Genomic DNA, 17,760 nt, shown 5'->3' with positions numbered 1-17,760 from the left:
GAGGCAAACAAACTGTCAAAAAGATCTTATTGGCAAAGTATCTTTGAATATTTAGATCAAGTTTACTTCTTGATAAAGGTTCCTAGAAAAGCTGTATTTATACTATGGATTTTATTCCACTATTTATTGCTTACTCTGCATATCCTTAGGTGAAGATGCAAAATCTTCATTTTATCCTTGTATTTGTTACTTTTTAATTCCTGTTATCATTTGAAATGGGGGTCTGAGAAGAAGAACACTGAGAGGATAATAGCTGATGTTTATACATAGAGGAATGTTAATCAACTTTCTGTTCCAGAAACAGCTTTTCATCACTGACCACAGGTATGGTAGGAAACACATCTGCAGCTTTTCATGCTCAGGGAGGCTTTTGGACCTGGTAACCAGCTTGAGCACCTTCTGCTCCTTCCACAGCAGGCACGGAGCAAACAGAGAATGAGCTCAGAGCAGGCACAGCTCCAGCCCCGAGCTGCAGAGCCTGAGCAGGGCAGGGAGATCCGTGTGAGCTCCCGGGCTGGAGGCTGCACTGGGAGGAGAAGCCATGGAGAGCTCCCACAGGGAGTGGCTGTGCCAAGGAACAGTGGCAAAGCCCCTGTGCATCACTGATGAATGTGCTGTGAGACCCTGAACAGCTGAAGGACTCTGCGGGGTTGGGTTTAATCTCTCAGATGTTTTGGAGTTCGCTTTCCTTTCCCTCCTGTTGTGCTGTTATTTACTTCTCCTTCATCTCACCCACCTAATTAAAAGAGTGCAGAGAACAAACAAATTTTATCAGGCTGTTCAGTTTTGTTGGTGCTTTCTTTGATACCTGATACACACAAGAAATCAATATGGAGAATGGATTGAGATGTGCTATAGGACTCCACTGTAAGAGATTAAAGAATGGATTGAGCAATCTCTAAGTACCATTAATGTATATACTGCTTTTTGAGGGCATGGGTGATCTAGCTAAAAAATATCCCCCTTTTTAACATAGTGTTGCCAGGAGATAGGTCACTGGGCAAAGAAAATCTCTGACTTCACTCAGGAAATCCTCTTTCTTTAGAAATGCCAAACATACGAGGAGCAGAAAGCAAGTAAAAATATGTTTCAAATTACTTTTCCCCTCTCCTCACTACTATATAAAGTATGTCAATATATTGCCTAATTTTATGATTTTTTAAGTACATTTGAGCATAAATCCCCCACAAAACTGTATCAAAAATATTTCTACAGAGAAAACACTTTATCTGAATTTCTGCATTCTAGTAGAGGGAGCCTTTTACATTAAAAGCAATAGATAGTGACAGTAAAACCTGTGAGAATGGCCAGGTTTTCAGGGAAGACAGGTTTGATAGCCACAGTTCTCCATGGCTATTATTATTGTTATCCATCAGTCCTTAAGTGAACTGAGCTGTTGAAGAAAAATGAAGAAAATGGGCATATTTTATCCCAGTTTAGCAGAGTTAGCATTTGTCTGGTTCAGGAGAAAAGCAGGAACTCACTAAATGGATGTATATTAGGCATTTATTACTCATAGTAGGGAAAATTATATGCAGTTGCATGTTAATTTGGAGGCTATGTTAAACAAAGAAAAGATCCTCCAAAGCAAGAAATATTGTGGTATAAATGATATGTCTCTCTGCCATCTGTAAGTCTGTGGGTGTAGGAAGATTTTGATAGAAGATGCATATTTTTATTTTATATTAAAATTCATTGACTATAGCTAACTGAACCTTTATTTTAAGGAGTAACATATAACAGGGTTTGGGGGTTTTTTTGTGAAGAATGTCAATTGCACAGAAAATAACAACAATCTATATTAATCCATATCAGTAGCTAACAACTTAAGTAGCCTTAATTAATCCCACAACTCTCAAAAGTTTAGGCAATACCCAGCAATCTGACTGCTCCTGTTACACATTTTGGAACTCTTACACTGAAATCTTACTCCAACAGCATCCATACTGACAAACAAACCACAATTTCTCTTCAAGGTCTTTCCTTCACAGCTGCCTTGTGAGGGCCTTTCTCCCTGCACCATCATCCCTGCAGACTCACTCCAGAAGCTGACCAAAGTCTGGTGGCTGCCAAGTGCCAAAGTGGCAGCCTCAGTATCTCTCTCTGCACTATTCCTTTTGATCTTGCTGGGGAGAAGAGTGGGGTTTTTCCCCTACTTTCTGTGAAATGTTGATTTTTCCTAGAAAAGGGAATGTTTTCTTCTAGTAAAAAGTATATAGTTTCCCCACACTTGGCTCTTTGTTTCACACAACTTACTGCAGACATGAAAACCAACTCTACATACACTGGGGAAAATCAGAGACATTTTATGAGCCCAGCTGGGCAACTGTCTTTTTTTTCTGGTTTTGTTTGTTTTCTTTTTCTTTTGTGAGGGCTTTTGTGAACAAAGAACCATCTAGGTCAGAAAGAACAGCTCAGTGGTAAAATAATTCAGCATTGCTTTATTTTTTTAAAATATTGGCATCTGTTTAATTTCAGTTCTTCTACACAGAGCATGTGGAGTTCTGAGTGTCTGTTGAGTTTTGTGACCTCTGATTAGACCTGCTCTGATCATGCATGCCCTCCCTCTTGTGCTTGTTTGTAACAGTTCACTGGGTCAATTGATCTCAAATTTCTCTATCTGTGATGCATTTGTGTCCAACACATGACAGCTAAAATGGCAGAAAAGCCAAAATATGTAGGTCCTCTGTCTATTTGTCTGAAATAAAAGAAAGATTTTTCTCCAGTTTTCTCCTTCATTCTCCACTCCCTTATTTCTCTCTTCTGCTCACAAAACTGTGGGAATAAACTGACATCCCAGAAACATTTGGGGTTATATCCTCAGCTGATACAAACTATGACATCTTACTGGGGCTGACATGAACAGGGAACCTCACCTTTGGGTTTCCCACACAACATTTCCTTTCTCTGTAAATGGATTGCACATTTCAGGTAATCAATCTGAACCCCAGCAACAAGCAGGGGAAGCAACATGACACAGACGACCTCACACCTATGCACACTCTGTTCAAGACTATCAGTTCCAAACACTCTGATAAATTACCCTTGTTTTAACAGTTTACATTTCCATGTAGGCAAAAAACACACTCGAAGGAGTAAACTAAACTGGTACAGAAAATGAAGTTATTTAGATATTTCCAAGCAGTAAGGTTTATGAGTTAGCACTAAAGGACCCTCATCCCATAAGGACAATGTATCTTCTCTTATATGTTGCAAATGGATATGAAAAACATGCCCATGTTTTATAGTAGACACTTGTAAATGCACTTTTCAATTTACCAATTGGTGTTAATTGGTGTTTTTTAAGAATTTATGTGATCTGGTAAAACTGCAACTGAGACATGGTTGTACTAGCTAAAAAACAGCTAGTTGTGTTGTAAAAATTATCTTCCCACTATTGTCAGAGCTGCAAATCTTCCCTTAAAAGCACTGGGAATTTATAGCATACCATGAGGAGCAGGGTTTAATCCTAGCAGCTTGCCATAGTGTGAGTGGGATTTAGTATTAATGTTCATTTTACTGTGAGAAGTGCCTCCCTGGGAAGAGTTGTGGGTCCTTTCGGCAGAAATGGATCCTGCTACAAAACCACCCATCTCTGAGAATGTTTCTGCAGCACTGATGAAGAAATGACACTGCTGTTCCCCAGCTGTGATACTGAATAAAAAGAAATGTAATATAGGCAGGGGCTAGAAAGAGATCCTCTCATGAACAGACAAAGAATAAATAGAAATGTGTCCCTCTAGGACCCACAAAGCTCTTGGCTGAAATGCATGTGTGCCCCATGCTGCTCTCTAGGGTCACCACGTCTTTATGCTCCAGCATTAAGAAATTTCATGAGAAAAGGCAGATGAGAGTGAAGCTGAAAGGTGCTTGGCAACAGGGAGGTACAATAATGAGACTGAGCAGGATACCAATTTCACCCTGGGGTCATTGTATGAGCTGCTGTATACAATGAACCCGTCTTCCTCTGCTGGAACATTGAGCTGGTCATTAAACATTGATTTTTATTTTTTTAGTGGGGCAGACAATCCCTAATCACTTTAAGCTTGGTACACAGTGGAGCAGTAGCTCATCTGCTGTGGAGGCAGGCTCTGCTTCTGGCAGAAGTGATGCACAGAGTCCTGGCACCTGTTTCAGCTGTGGGTAAATGCCATGGAACAGGAATCGGTGTTGAACAAATGAGTTAGCACTGTTCCACCTTGCTCTGATCTCCCAACATGTTTTCTTTGGGATGCTGCCCAGAGACCCTCGACTTTCAGGGTAGCTGTATTTTCCAGGCTGTTTTCACCAAAAAATCAGTAGACAGAATTTGCAGTTTGCTGGGGGAAGCACAGAGATTGGTTTAACCCACAATGACTTCCCTTGTTATCTATCTCTAGAAATGCATACAAATCCTTGCCTTAGAACCCTCTTTACCAGATGCTCAATAAATATGACTGCTACATTTCTCCAGGAAATCACAGGCTGATCTCCCTCCCTCATAAATCCCTGCCCTGTCCATGTATTTCCAACCACGCTCATCTTTCTGTTACCCATGTGAGAACACAGTTGAAGGAAAAGGAAAAGGACTTGAATGTGGATCTCTCATGATGTTATCAAGTCCCTCAGTAACAAACAGCCAGGCAAAGCAAGCAGTGGGTCTGTCCTATTTTCACATGGGACCTGAAATAATAGGCTTGGGTGAGAGCACTTTCCAATCTGAACTCCAGGAGTGGGAGCAGTGTGCCAGCATAATGGGAAGCCTGGGGGGCTTAGATGTGAGGTGTATGCTTAATTTTGTAAGAGGCATTTTCTAACAAATTCAAAACACATCTTTAGAGTATATTAGTGTAATGATTATACCACCTAGTGGGTTCCAGGAGCTCTCATAATTCAGCAGCAGGCACAGGGGGGGCTGGTGAATTGCATTTTTAAGTACAGAAAGTGGCTGTGAACTGAGTCCTGTCCAGTAGCAGTGAACCAGTTTTTAAAGTCTACTTAAAAAGAGATGTTTTTGAATGGGTGAGAATTCAGATCCTGAAAACCTTCTGAGGACCAGCTACCTGCTGTAGCTGGTAGCTACCTGCTGAAAATACAAGATGCTGTGTTCTGCCCTGCATGTGTGTCTGCAGTTGCATGGTGTGTTGAGGAACAGCCTGTGAAAAGCCACTTCCTTCCACTCTAGCTGTGCTTGCAAGCAGTGGAGGGTGCTGGAGGCCTCAGGATCCTGAACTCAGACATCATTGAGAGGTAAAGTGTGAATATTTTTCTGCACCATGAGCTTGATGTGTCTGTGCATTCATTCAGCAGCAGCACTCCTCTGATTTCAGTGATGCAAGATCAGATCCTTTGCACCCATCTGCTTGAGAGGATGGCAAAGGACAGAGATGTACTTATTCCTCCTGCACATAACATTGCTCAGGTGCAAAAAGGAATAAATGAAGAGGATTAAAGTTAAAAGAGTAAAAGAAATACTGAAAAAGACATCATGCTCCATACCTGAACATACAGAATAACATTTCAGATTGCATCAAGCAATGCAGCAACACTGTCCTGTAGCTCATCAGCCTGACTTGGTGTTGACTTTGGAGAGCTCTTCACATATGTAATTTAATGTAATATTGATTTTTCCTATGTGAGTTTCCTATTTTTGAGCTCTCCTAAGACGACCAATGTGATGGAAAATGGAGATTTTCTGTTGACTGGCATTAACACTTGACTTTCTCTCACACTTCTGTGTGCAGAGCATGTGAGCTGCATGGAAATGGAGCAGCACTAAGTCTGTGCCTTGCTCAAAAGTGTGGTTGTGCCCCATGCAGCCTTTCACACCTCCCTGGGGCTGTGCTACAGCCCCACTTCCACTCTCCAAGCCACAGGGAGAGAAGGAAGGTCTGTGCACGCTTCACAGGATGGAGAGAATGGGTTGATATAGAATAAACTTGCAGAGTTTTACCCAGCAGAAGAGCTGGGTAAAAAGCACAGGATTTTCTGACCGAGCCTCAGATGCTGCTCTGCTCCTCCAGTGTCATTCCTTGGACAGAGCAAGACCCAGAGGTCAGGGGCTGGAGGGGCAGGGGTTCAGCAGCCAGCCACAGATTCATTTTGGTGTAGGTATAGTTTTGGTTCCATTGGCTTTTTATCAAGTTTAGCTTGTACCAGTTCTAGCAGGTAGAGCTAATTTAATTTTTGACCTGCCAATTTCTCCCACCTGCATCGTGGGAAAAACTGCTGGTAACTCAGATATTATATTCTTATGGTATCTGCATTAAGCTCATGTTTATTAAACCTGATTATAGAAAAAAGAATGCGTCCAAAAAGGACACTGAAAACAGCGCGACAGTAGAGAAATAAATCTTAACAGTATTACCAGGTGTACAGGAACAAAGCCAACCACTGTGCAAAGGTTTGCATGCATTCTTAATTTTACAGACAGAAACAGATCCATTGCAAACAACACATGAAGAGAACTGTGACCAAGGTGCCAGCAGAAATGGGATTCCATTCCAACAGCTCACTCCCTGATCCCACCCAGATGCCTCCCAGCCATGTGGGAAGCAGCTGCCATTTACCTGCATGGCCACCTGAATTGCCTGTGTCCCTAGGGACAACACAGATCCAAGCACGTGGACAACCCCTCTGGGAACATGCTGCTCTTGTTTTTCTGATCATAACTTTGATTTGGCTGCTCAGGATTTCTCTATTGTCTGAGAGCTTCAATAGAATCTGCTGGGCCAGATGATTCTTTCTGCATTTTGACAAACTAAATACCTGTATTTGTTCTCTCTGTAACTGGAATCAATTGTGTGGGTGTTAGTGCTTTTATTTTTTTTTTTTAATCAAGTAGTGATTAAGAATGAGAAATAAAAAAGTCAGGTTTAGGGTCATATGAAAGTAGCTTACATATTCTAAGTGAAGACAGATGTAATGGCATTACTTTTTGTGAGGAATTGGGATGTCTAGAAATTGGATGGCTTTTAATTTTGTTTTTCAGTACTTCCTTCAGTGTTAAGTTAATTAACTGGAAGGTGGCCAGATAACTTGGAGTCTTTACAATATTTGGGGTATTTTGCATAAAGAGAGACAAGTCCACTACTTGGTGAAATAATTAGATTAGCCTGACTAATTTAAAGCCCTTTGAGGAGGAGTTGCATAAGCTTTGTATATATAATGCTGAAGCTCTTTTTGATTTTTTACAGAGACTTACTGAGGCCCTGGAAAACCAGGTCTTGCCTATTAGGCACTGCCCTGAGCTCACAAACCAACCAGAGAGCACCAAAGGAAGCAGAGGTAGCTGGCAGTGATTACCTAGAAACAAGGCAGGTCCCAGCAGCAAGCAGAGCTCGGATCTCTGGGTGCCCATGAGTTGTAGATGCTGCTTCTGACCCACTCAGATGCAAGGCTGATTAATTCTTCCAGGAAAGGCTCCACCAATGTCTGCCTCACTGAGCAGAATTCCAGCTCCTATCCCAGGCAACAACTTGGTTTTACCAGAGGTAAAATGATGAGAAGCAGTGACAGAATTGGTGCATGTGACCTGCCCCTGACCCCTGCAAATCAAAGGAAAAATTGGGAAAAAGGGATCTTCTGCATCTAAAAAGCCTTGGAAAAACAATGTGAAGGGGAAAAAAAAAACAAATAAAAAAACCCTCAAAATGCAATCCCCTCTCTCTGCTGAATGCCAGTGGCACAATGGCAGCAGGTTTCCCGTGGAACCACGCTGTGTTCCACAAGTTAAACAAGAGTTCAAATCTGCTGCTGCTGATGCCATAAGCCTTAAGCCTTTGTTCAGAATACACCAGGATCTCCCTTCAGCAGGAGTGTCACCTTGCTGCAATTGGCAGATAATGGATGTGGAGAACAATATTTCTGTACCATATTGAGACCACAGGACGCACGCTCGAGCCCAACAGGATGACCTGAGAAACTGGAACTTCCTTCATCTCTAAAATCTGTTCCAAACCTTGCTAAAAACTACAGGAAAGCAGGCTCTGAGCAAAAATGTTGAGATGATTCATTTGCCTTCAGAATTTCATTTAAACTCTATTCCCAGTTGGAGATTAATGTAACCATTTGTAGCTGAACCTGGCAGTCTCTGTCTTTTGTAGTACTACACAGCTAATATCTCTCTGCAAGGATGAATTATTCTTATACTCTTCCATATTAGGCCCAAATTCAGTCTCTCAGTCTTTTCTGGACATATCTTATTTTCTTCTGTCTGCCATTTTAATGTAGAATTTTATGCATGTACTTATATATCTTACTTATAAACTTCAGGCTTTAGAACATTTTTATAAATGGGACTAAAGTTAAAGTTACTAGATTCACTGAAATTCTCATGGTAAGAACCAAGCCTGTGAGGCATGAGACTCAGGCACCATAGGAAGAGTCATATATATTAATTTTGCAGCCCCAATATGATCCAAATCATATGGAAACATAATTTTTGCTGACTGTTTTTGTACCAAATAGCTGTCATGTTCCCTGTCAGTTGAAAAACCACTCTCTGCCACTTCCATAATTTCATTATGAAAAATGCAGTTTGTCTGTATAGGCTTAAAAAAAATTGGTTCTCCCAATGAACATATAAAATGTTAGACTGGAATTTCTGCTGCATGCTTTTGGTAAAGCTACAGGTACCTTATAAAAATATTTTAATCTACTTTTTCTCTTGCCCTGGAATGTTGGACACTAGAGCTTAAGTGAGGCTTTCCCATGAGCAATTGTTTGAGTTCCTACTCTGATTTTTTTGTTTCTGGGTGTGATTGCTCACAGTCTTGAAGAGCAGCTTGGACAATTTGGCCATTGCCAAAAGAAACCTTGGATACCTGGTATCCTACAGAGCCATGAAGGTACCACACTGAAATATAATAACATCACATTTGGAGCACTACAAAAGCCTTTCTACAGCTTAGGCTGGAGGGGTTTATTTAAAAACATTTAAAATCCTGTGAAACTTATATTAAGAGAAGAATTTGTCCTCCTTTGCAGTGTATGCTTTTCATCATTGTGTGTTTTCTCATTGTTACTCGTATTTTCCATCCCTGTGATGGTAATATTTCAAATTGATGTTACACACACAGTTCACTGCCCTGTATTTATAGAATGCTAAATGTGGATTTTGAGAAGCTGTACCTAAGTGGCTTGTCTGGACTGGCTTGCTGTAGAAGGCATCATTTGCAATCACAACATGCAGTAAGGTGCCTTTTCTAGGAAAAAAACAAACCAAAATAAAATAAAATCCCAATCACCCCTGACCCCACCTCAAGCAACATCATTATTTTAACATGAAGCAAAGGATCTTAAAGGTGCATGATATCTAAAGGTGCATGACTTAAAATGAGATTTTTGGCTATTGTCAGTGAAGTCATGCAGTGATTATTAAAGAAGAACTCAGACAAGTAAAATTCCAAGTTATGGATGTCTTCTGCTATGTTCAGTTGATTTATGTGGCTTGAGTTGTAAATTACAATGAAAACTAATTTGGGAAAGGCATATTAGGCATGTGAATTGGACATGGTTTTCCATTTAGGAAATAAGACATTATAAAGTGTGCTCAGTCAATTGGCCCAAGGTGGTTACAAGGTAAACAATCAGAGAGAAGACAGGCCTCAGTAAAAGGGAAAAACACATCAATCATAATCTTGCTTCTTTCTGTGCTGAGTAGGCTCAGTCCAGCTCCATCTGGTTTCTCAGCTGGAGTCCAATAATGTCCTAAGGAGTATAGAATTCTCAGCTACTTCCAGCATGGTATATTTCTTCTTTTCCTGTTTCCTCTTCTCTCCTTCCTTCATGTGGTTTATTAAACGTGATTTTTTTAGGAGAGGGTCAGCATTCACAGGCCACTTAAAGGGTGGACTAATACCTCTTCCATCAATGAGAACAAAAGGGCAGGATTTGCTCTGGCATTTAGCCTGACAAATACACTTGTACAGAGAGATGTGTATATTTATTAAAGATGAAGTAAGTGCACTGGCTGCTTTTCTTTCCCACAGTATTTTCAGTTTTGGAAGCACCCCAAGACATTTCAGGTCTTTCTGTGTTTGAGATGGTAATTGGGAGAACAATTGAAGAGGATTGAGCACATAGTGAAGAAAAAGCAGTAGGAGGCAAAGATTTCTTCAGAAGAAAATATAACACATTACAGAAATTGAGTGCTCTGCATTTAATAAGGCAAGCAAACAGACAAGAGAAAAGCAAAGAAAAGGCACAATGGAGACAAAAAAAGGGCTTATTATGACAAGAAAGCCAGAGCTATTAACTATCAGTCTGGTGATAAACTATTACAGTATTGGCAATGCCGTCTCCTGAAGAAGGTAAGTTGTGTGATAAGAGATTTGGCCCCACAAAGAGATAAAGAAAGTGCATGTGGTTATATTTCCAAAAGGACAAGAAGATAAGAAAAAAACTGGGGATGGGGAGACAAGGGAGTTGAGCTATCATTTTGAAGTCACTAGCACAGGCAAAAATGCATAAAAAAGGCAACAAATGAACAAACCCTGGAGTAAAATATACCAACAAATCAAGCTTAACTTATGCAGATGTAAAGAGAAAGCAGATCTCACAGTGGGTGTTGCTGATTTGATTTTAGTTGAAATTTAGTGCTCTGTTAATCAGATCTCACAAATACAAGGGGATTTGGCTGTCAGGAGAACCTGAGAAACATTTATCAATCAGCAAGGAAGAAAAACATCTTCTTCAAAGACTGTGGGTGTCCACAGAGGGCCTGAAAATTTCAAGAACAATCAGAGAAAAGGAGAGTGAAACTGTCTGGAGATGGGAATGATATCAGTAATCTCAAATATGTTTTCTTGTGTAGAATCACAGGTTAACTACACTTTAATAGAGAAAGACAAATAAATATTTTTTTCAATGTATTGTACCTTATACAAGACAAGTATTTTAATGAGACATCAATGCAGATTTAGAGACTTCATGACCAGGCATTATTAAAAATATGCTTGAAGAGAGCAAATGGGATCCACTGCATGTGAGAGGGCTGCTGCACTCTGCCTGGGGCAGTGGAAACAGCTCTCCTTCTCTGTAAGGGATCAAGGGCACTGCATGATGATCTCACCATGCTATTCTAGAGGAATTTCATCATGGCCACCTCAATTTCTAGCACACCATGTTCTAATCAAGTAACATTTAAGTCTGTCGTGTGTAACAGAGCACCACACTGCCTAAGGTGTGAGAAGGAGATTGGAAAGCACCCACACCCCAGGTAATTTTTTGGGTGCTGTGCATGTTTCCTCCCAAGAATGTAAAATGAATATTCAGTTATTTTTGTTACAGGAGGTCCTAATGGGTGTCAAGTGGAAAGCTCCCAGGCTTCCCCCTGGAAGCCAGGAAGAATTCAGAGTCCCTCCTGGCTGTAGAAAAGGATCATTCACACAAACCCCAAAAATTACAGTTCTGGTTGCAGGGTTGCCTGACAGGGACCCCTTGCACCTCATCCCCATCTCCCAGAAACCAACTTGCCACTTAAAACATTTTCCCCAGTAGTTCCAAGTTTGATACATCTGTGCTCAAATTTATGAGTTCTGATAATTCTGCTTGGGTTAATACTTCAAATAAAAATTATGAGTCTACTCACTAATTAACAGCCCAGCAGGGCCTAGTTTAATTTCTGCCTTGTGCTGTTTTGTACAGGAGAAAAGACATCTGGAGCCTGGTGCCTGTTAAAGCCCAAGCTGCACAGGCACAGGGGCTGTGGGCAGCAGGACCTGGCAGAGGTGTTGTGTTTGCCATCACTCAGAGCTTTGTGCTGAACGAGGCCCCTCAGGTACCCTGGGGAGGAATACAGGCACTTTGCTCTTTCAGCTCAGAGCTTTGCTTCAGCAAATGAAAAAACACACAGCACAGGCATATCCTAACAGGCTTGAGACACCAATCACACCTTTCACAGACTGTGCCTTGATCTTAACTCTCCTATTGATTATTTTCACAATCAAAACATTCCTTTTTCTCCTTACAGTTAAACATACACTGTTATATTGGAATAGTACCGTTTCATGTGCAACAGTTAAAAATTCTGTTTGCCCTCAGACCAAATGTTTGTTGATTTAAGATCAAAAGTATTCCTCTTTTTACCTTCTTATATCAACAAATATAAATGAATGGTCTTCCTCTTTGTTCTGTGAATGCTGTTGGTTGATAAGAGGACATCTCAAGCTACCATACTGTAGTGTTATTCTCATTAGCCTGAACTATTGTCCATGACAGCCTGGAGCCCATGATTCATCTCTTTGTTTGCAAATGTTCATAAAGCAACTAGCAGAGGAAACGCACACCTCAAAGTTTCTTTTTGGTTCAAATGAAACAGGACCAACCTGTCTCTTCCTCCTGCTTTCTCCTTTGCCTCCTGGTGCAAAAATAATATTTTATTGTTTTTATAACACCCTCTTTCACTTAAGGGTATGCAATGATAAAGAAGCACAAGGAAAAATATGTCTTTAAAGATAAAAACCAGCTTAGTCTAGAATGCTTAAATCATACTCCTAAAGGCACGGCTCTACAGGATGCAATTAACATTATTCAGATGTTTTACTGTGTGTGTTTGCATTACTCCTCAGTTTAATACTTCTGTTTCAGTGTGTCAGGGGTTTGGCAAAATATTGGTCACATTTGTTTTGTCTTCCCCTTGAACATCTGCTACACACTCCCATTCCTACATAATTTTTAGCTGCAGAGATCCTACATTTCTTTACATTCTTGTGCTTTCTCCCATTCTTTTTCTTCTTCTATGCAGTGTCTGTCCTTCCTTTCCTCTGCCTCTGTGGTGCCTTCATTAATCTAATTTGTAACTGACAGGGAAGGTCCAAGGAGGACAGCCTGGTTATTCTGCTTGAATAAGAACCCTTGTAGGTCTGTTAGGGGCACTGGGCTATGGGGATAAAGGAAATAACAAAGCCCAGTGTCTCAGTATAAGCACTGGGCTGCCAAACCATCAGCCCAGCCAACAGACATTGCAGCAGAACCACATTTTATTCCCTTTTTTCAAGGTTGTGGTATCTTTTCCTTCATAAGAGAATTACAAAATTCTTCTCCAGGTATCACTATGAACAACAATTGCAGAGCCCATGAGGGACTGCAGCTCCTGGCTCCGCGCTGGGCTGTGATCTCTCTGAAAGACACTGCAGATGGGGCAACACAGTCTTCTTGTTTGGGACACCTGGCTTCTTTACACAGTTTGTACCAGGGGCTGAATTGAATTGTGCACAAATACACATGTTTTTTTCAGAGCTTTGTAAATTGACTGCATTTCTAGGCTCTTCACAGTCTTTGCTCAGGTCCCTTTTGCCTACTCTTAAGAAAATGTTTAAAAAAACCACTGAAAGCTGACATTTATTTTGACCCTGAGGCTCAAGACTTTGAGGAAGGAGAAGCTGTTTTCTAAATGCAGCACTTATTCCTGGAGAATCAAATGAGGCAGAACTCTGACAAATTAAGCCAACTACACAACTTTAGGATGGGGAGGGAAGGAGAGGTCACCTCCTGTGAGTCAAGCAACTGAAACCATAGGTCAGTGAATTCACATCCAGACAAACAGCTTTGAATTATATTATATCTGCTGGTTGGTGATCATCTGACCTTTCTTGGGAAACTTTATTTTCATATCCCTTATTTTGTCTCAGCCCAACAGCTTGTTATTAAATAAATCACCGGAGGCTAAAGAAAAGCTTTAGCTGCTAACTCAGACACACATTAGATGTGACTTCTTGGGTACACTATTTCCATCATATCCACCACAGATACATGAATACAGATGTTGCCTGTGCCTAATCCATTTGAGAAGGCTCACCTGCTTTGGGTAATCGCTTCCTGCAAGCCCAGTCACAGTTTTGGGAATTTCTTACACTTTTCTCAGCAAGTAGCTGTGAAAAAAACACAGATCTCTGATGAATTGTTTTTTCTTTCTTAGGCACCCTTTTTAAATTGACTTGGTTGAGGAGCATGCATAGGGGTTACTGTGCTTTCCAACTCTGTTTTATTGTTTATAAATTGGAGGTCATATTTCAGGAAAGCAATTAAGCATATGTTTAACTTTGACTGTGCTTTATGTACCCTGACTGTCACTGTAACACTCACAAGATTAAGCACACGTTCAAGTGCAGGATTGCACCAGGGCACTTCATAGTCAGTGTAATGTGGAATATTTGGTCTCTTGCTAGTGTTTTGGACCAACAGGCAGAGTAATTTACAAACAGAAACTCGCCTTTATTATTTGTCATTTGCGTGTGGTGTGTGTATGTGTATGTATATATATGATATGCAACTTGATAAATATAAATTTTTTGTCATATATTCTTCAGCATTCAGATGCAATCTGTCAATTGTCAGTTTCTGGAGACTTAGAAATGCTCCATGCTCCTTCAGAGTCACACTCTGACTATAATATATGACAGAAAGATATCAAATCTGTGATGATGATAAAAGAGGGGTTAAGGGAAGGGATGATAAACCCCATAAAAATAACTTAGGCAAACTTCCACCAAAATGAGTAATTGTAAACACTTAAACAAAACAAAGCATTTGAGAATTCTTTTTTTTTCTTAATTATATCTGTACATTTATGTACCCATGGATCATTTTGTGTATGTATATATTGTCCAAAAGAAATTGTCATGGCAAACATATAGTTTAAATGTTTTATGGTAGTTTTCCTTCTATGACAAAATTGCCATCACATTTTTCCACCCTGCAAATACCAGGTCTACCCAAAGTTCCAGATGAACTGAAATACTTCCAATTTCCCATAACAAAGAGACAGAGTAAACAGATGTCTGGGATTGAAGGTGTAACACAATTCTCCATGCTGTAGCCGTTTTTTTTTTCCCTTTGGTTTTTTTTGTTTGTTTGTTTGTTTTTTGTTTTTGTTTTTTTTAAATGTAATAAGGCTGCTTTATTTATTTGTTTTTATTATTGTTTAGAGGGAGGCTATTTCCCAAAGAGGAACACCATTTTTTAGTCAAGAGAAATTCAGGAGAAGAAAGCTTAGTGTAAGGCTGAAAAGGAGGATGTGGAGGAAGGATTGAGGAGGTGGGAAGAGGCCTGTGAGAGGAGAAAAGAGAGGTTTGAAATGATGGTGTTATTCCAGTGCAAGGGACCAGTAAGAAGAGTGCCAGGAAAATGACACACAGAGAAAAAAGGCAGAGAAGTGAGAGGGAGGACAAGGGAGACCTGTGCAGAACAGGAAGGGAGAGAGAGAGGAGAGATAGAGGAGCAGGGACCTCATAAAGTGATACAGAAAGAGGACAAAGGTGCCAAAAGTGCAGCCAGAGCAGTGGGAAAAAGATGATAATGTAGCTGCCAAAACCTGAAAGGATGGAGAGCAGAAAACTAGTCTGCTGTGAGAAGAATGCAGTAGCACAGATGAGAATTTGGTGCCATCATAGGCATCAATATTTTATTGGATTTCTGCCTTAAAAAAGGGCAGACTTTGAGGCTCACTGTGTCAGCTCACTTGGAGCAGGGAAGCTGAGAGAGGATGTGGGCAGAAGGTGTCTTGCAGAAGCCAAAGCAGGATGGAGAGGACCAGGTACATCCAGCAAGACACAGACTGTAATGGAAAATCCCCTTGCTCTGGCTGGGGCTGTGCTTAAGCTATGCAAAGGAAAGTTTAGTTTAGACATCAGGAATTTTTTTTTTCACTGAAAGAGTGTTTGGGCACTGCAATCATCTGCCCAGGGAGGTGGTGGAGCCTCTTGGGCACATTTTAAAAAAAAGAATGGATGTGGCACTCAATGCCATGGGGAGGCTTTGGGTCATAGGTTGGACTTGATGATCCCAAAGGTCTTTTCCAACCTAGTTCATTCTGTGATTCTGTGGAATGTGTTACAGAATGTCCCCTTGCCTAAGGCTGAGGTCAGGCTCTCCACAGGATGTGCTGAACGTGTGATTTTCTTCTGTGCAGAGGTTGCTTGTGGCTTGCACACAGGCATGGTTTGGGCAATTAAATTACTGCTACCTTTGCTTTGCAGTCTCTTGAGTCAGCTGTAGAGATGCTGGGCTGGCATCTTCTGTGAACCCTGACAGGGCTGGAAAACTGTGAAAAAGAATTACAACTCATGGAATATCCTGCCTCTCCCAGCAAGAACCTCTGAGACCAGTGCACCAAATCTGAAGCCCTTGAAAAATGTGGCCATCACACAAAAATGGTCCTCACTCATTGGTTTGGAGATAGGGAAGAGTGATTTTAATAAACATCTAATTCCAACCTCTCTAGCCCATTCAGGTAAGTTGCTGGTAGAATATCTGGAAAAAGCAGTGAAAGTGTTTCAATATCTGAGCTGTACTGGGTCTAGGCTGTGAAGAGAAATGCTTTCTTCTCAAAGAAGGCATGTCAATCATCAAATGATGTCTGAGACAAGACAATTTGTATATCCAGATTTGGATTTTACACCTCATCTTTCATTCTTCAAGGAAGTGATCTGAATCATCATCATGATGAATAATGGGTGCAAACACTTCTCAGTCTTGATGGGATTTTACTTGCAGTGCCAAATTAAATGCTTTAGGTCACACCATCCATGTAAGCAGCAGGACCCAAGGCTAAGCTGTTTCCCTGAGACAGACAAAGGTTAAAGGAAGAGTCAAGGCTCTCAGACATCAAACCCCCTTGGTCCATGTGACAATGTTCTTCCAGGTTCTTGAAACTGCCAGAACGGAGGTGGCAAATAGAAAAGAATGGATTGAATAATTCAATTGAAACAGGTTCATCAGGGGAAAATATTAATAAGTGTCTCCAGTCTCATCTGACAAATGATAGGGAGTTTAGACCTGTTAGGGTGATTACTAACACAGCTACAACTCCAGTTCTAATGCATTTCTTTTCTGATAAATAATATACATCATATTTCTACATCTGACTCTGGCAGCAAGCATAGAAGTTTTGTACTTGCTTAAGAGAATATACACTGCAGAGAGGTGGCTCATCTCTCAACATTTCAAATGCCTTCTCCCTGACAGGCCCCAGTCCCTGCCTCTCATCACAAAAGGAAGCTACAGATTTAATCTGCACAGCTGAAACCCAAGGAACCAGCACGTCAGCTCTCATCCCTGACCCCTCACAGAGCTGAGAAAAGGAGTTGTGCCTCACTGCCTCCCATCCATGAGAAGATGCTCTGCATCTCTGTCCCCACAATACCTGTGATCCTCTCTGCTGGCACTGATGCTCTCTCCCACTTTATGCATGCTGTCTCTGCTGCCAACTGGCTCCTCCCAGGCATCACCACAAAATGAGTCTGGATTTAACTGTTTTCCAGTTTAGAAGATGGAATGAGACAGTAACTGGTGGCATCAGACCCACAGGTAAAGACCCTTAGCAACAGGCTGTTTATTTCCCTCTGAGGGACCTAGAGGTCATAAAGAAATTCTGTGTGTGGAGAGGCTGGTGGGGAAAGTAGGAATGTAAGAAACAAACATACAGTTAAAAACTGCTTTTTAAATTTGATTTGACCTTTCATACTCTGGCTTACTAATGCTTCCAACTATCCTGAATTGCCTGTGGAGCCCTGCCTCAGATGGGCCAGAAGTATTGAAAAAATAAAGTAAAAAAATCAGGAAGAGTGATCACTCGTGTTGCTATTGCTATGAGATCTGGTGCAAGGAGACTGAAGGCCTTATTAGAACCTGCAAACCTGCCAGGAGGCAGTTTTCCCCCTTTGGTAATAAAGTATGAAAAGAAGGAAGACAATCTGAATCACAAATATGGATAAAAGAGATATAGTCTGAAGTGTCTATCAAAACTCATTAAAAATTTGTCTTCTACAGAGAGCACAA

At 40.9% G+C, this 17,760-nt stretch overlaps 1 long non-coding RNA gene across 1 annotated transcript; it reads right to left on the bottom strand.

Moving 5' to 3' along the window:
- Positions 1-637: 637 nt before the first annotated feature.
- LOC135290099 (uncharacterized) lies at positions 638-17,274 on the bottom strand. The gene is made up of 3 exons (XR_010352814.1): positions 17,126-17,274; positions 13,781-13,853; positions 638-736 (listed from the first exon to the last, which is right to left on the bottom strand). It is a non-coding gene; the product is annotated as an uncharacterized LOC135290099 (long non-coding RNA).
- Between the last annotated feature and the right edge of the window lie 486 nt (positions 17,275-17,760).

The sequence above is a fragment of the Passer domesticus genome, chromosome 1 (assembly GCF_036417665.1).
Source record: "Passer domesticus isolate bPasDom1 chromosome 1, bPasDom1.hap1, whole genome shotgun sequence".
In the NCBI taxonomy this organism is placed as follows: Eukaryota; Metazoa; Chordata; class Aves; order Passeriformes; family Passeridae; genus Passer; species Passer domesticus.
This window is presented reverse-complemented; position numbering and strand designations above follow the sequence as displayed.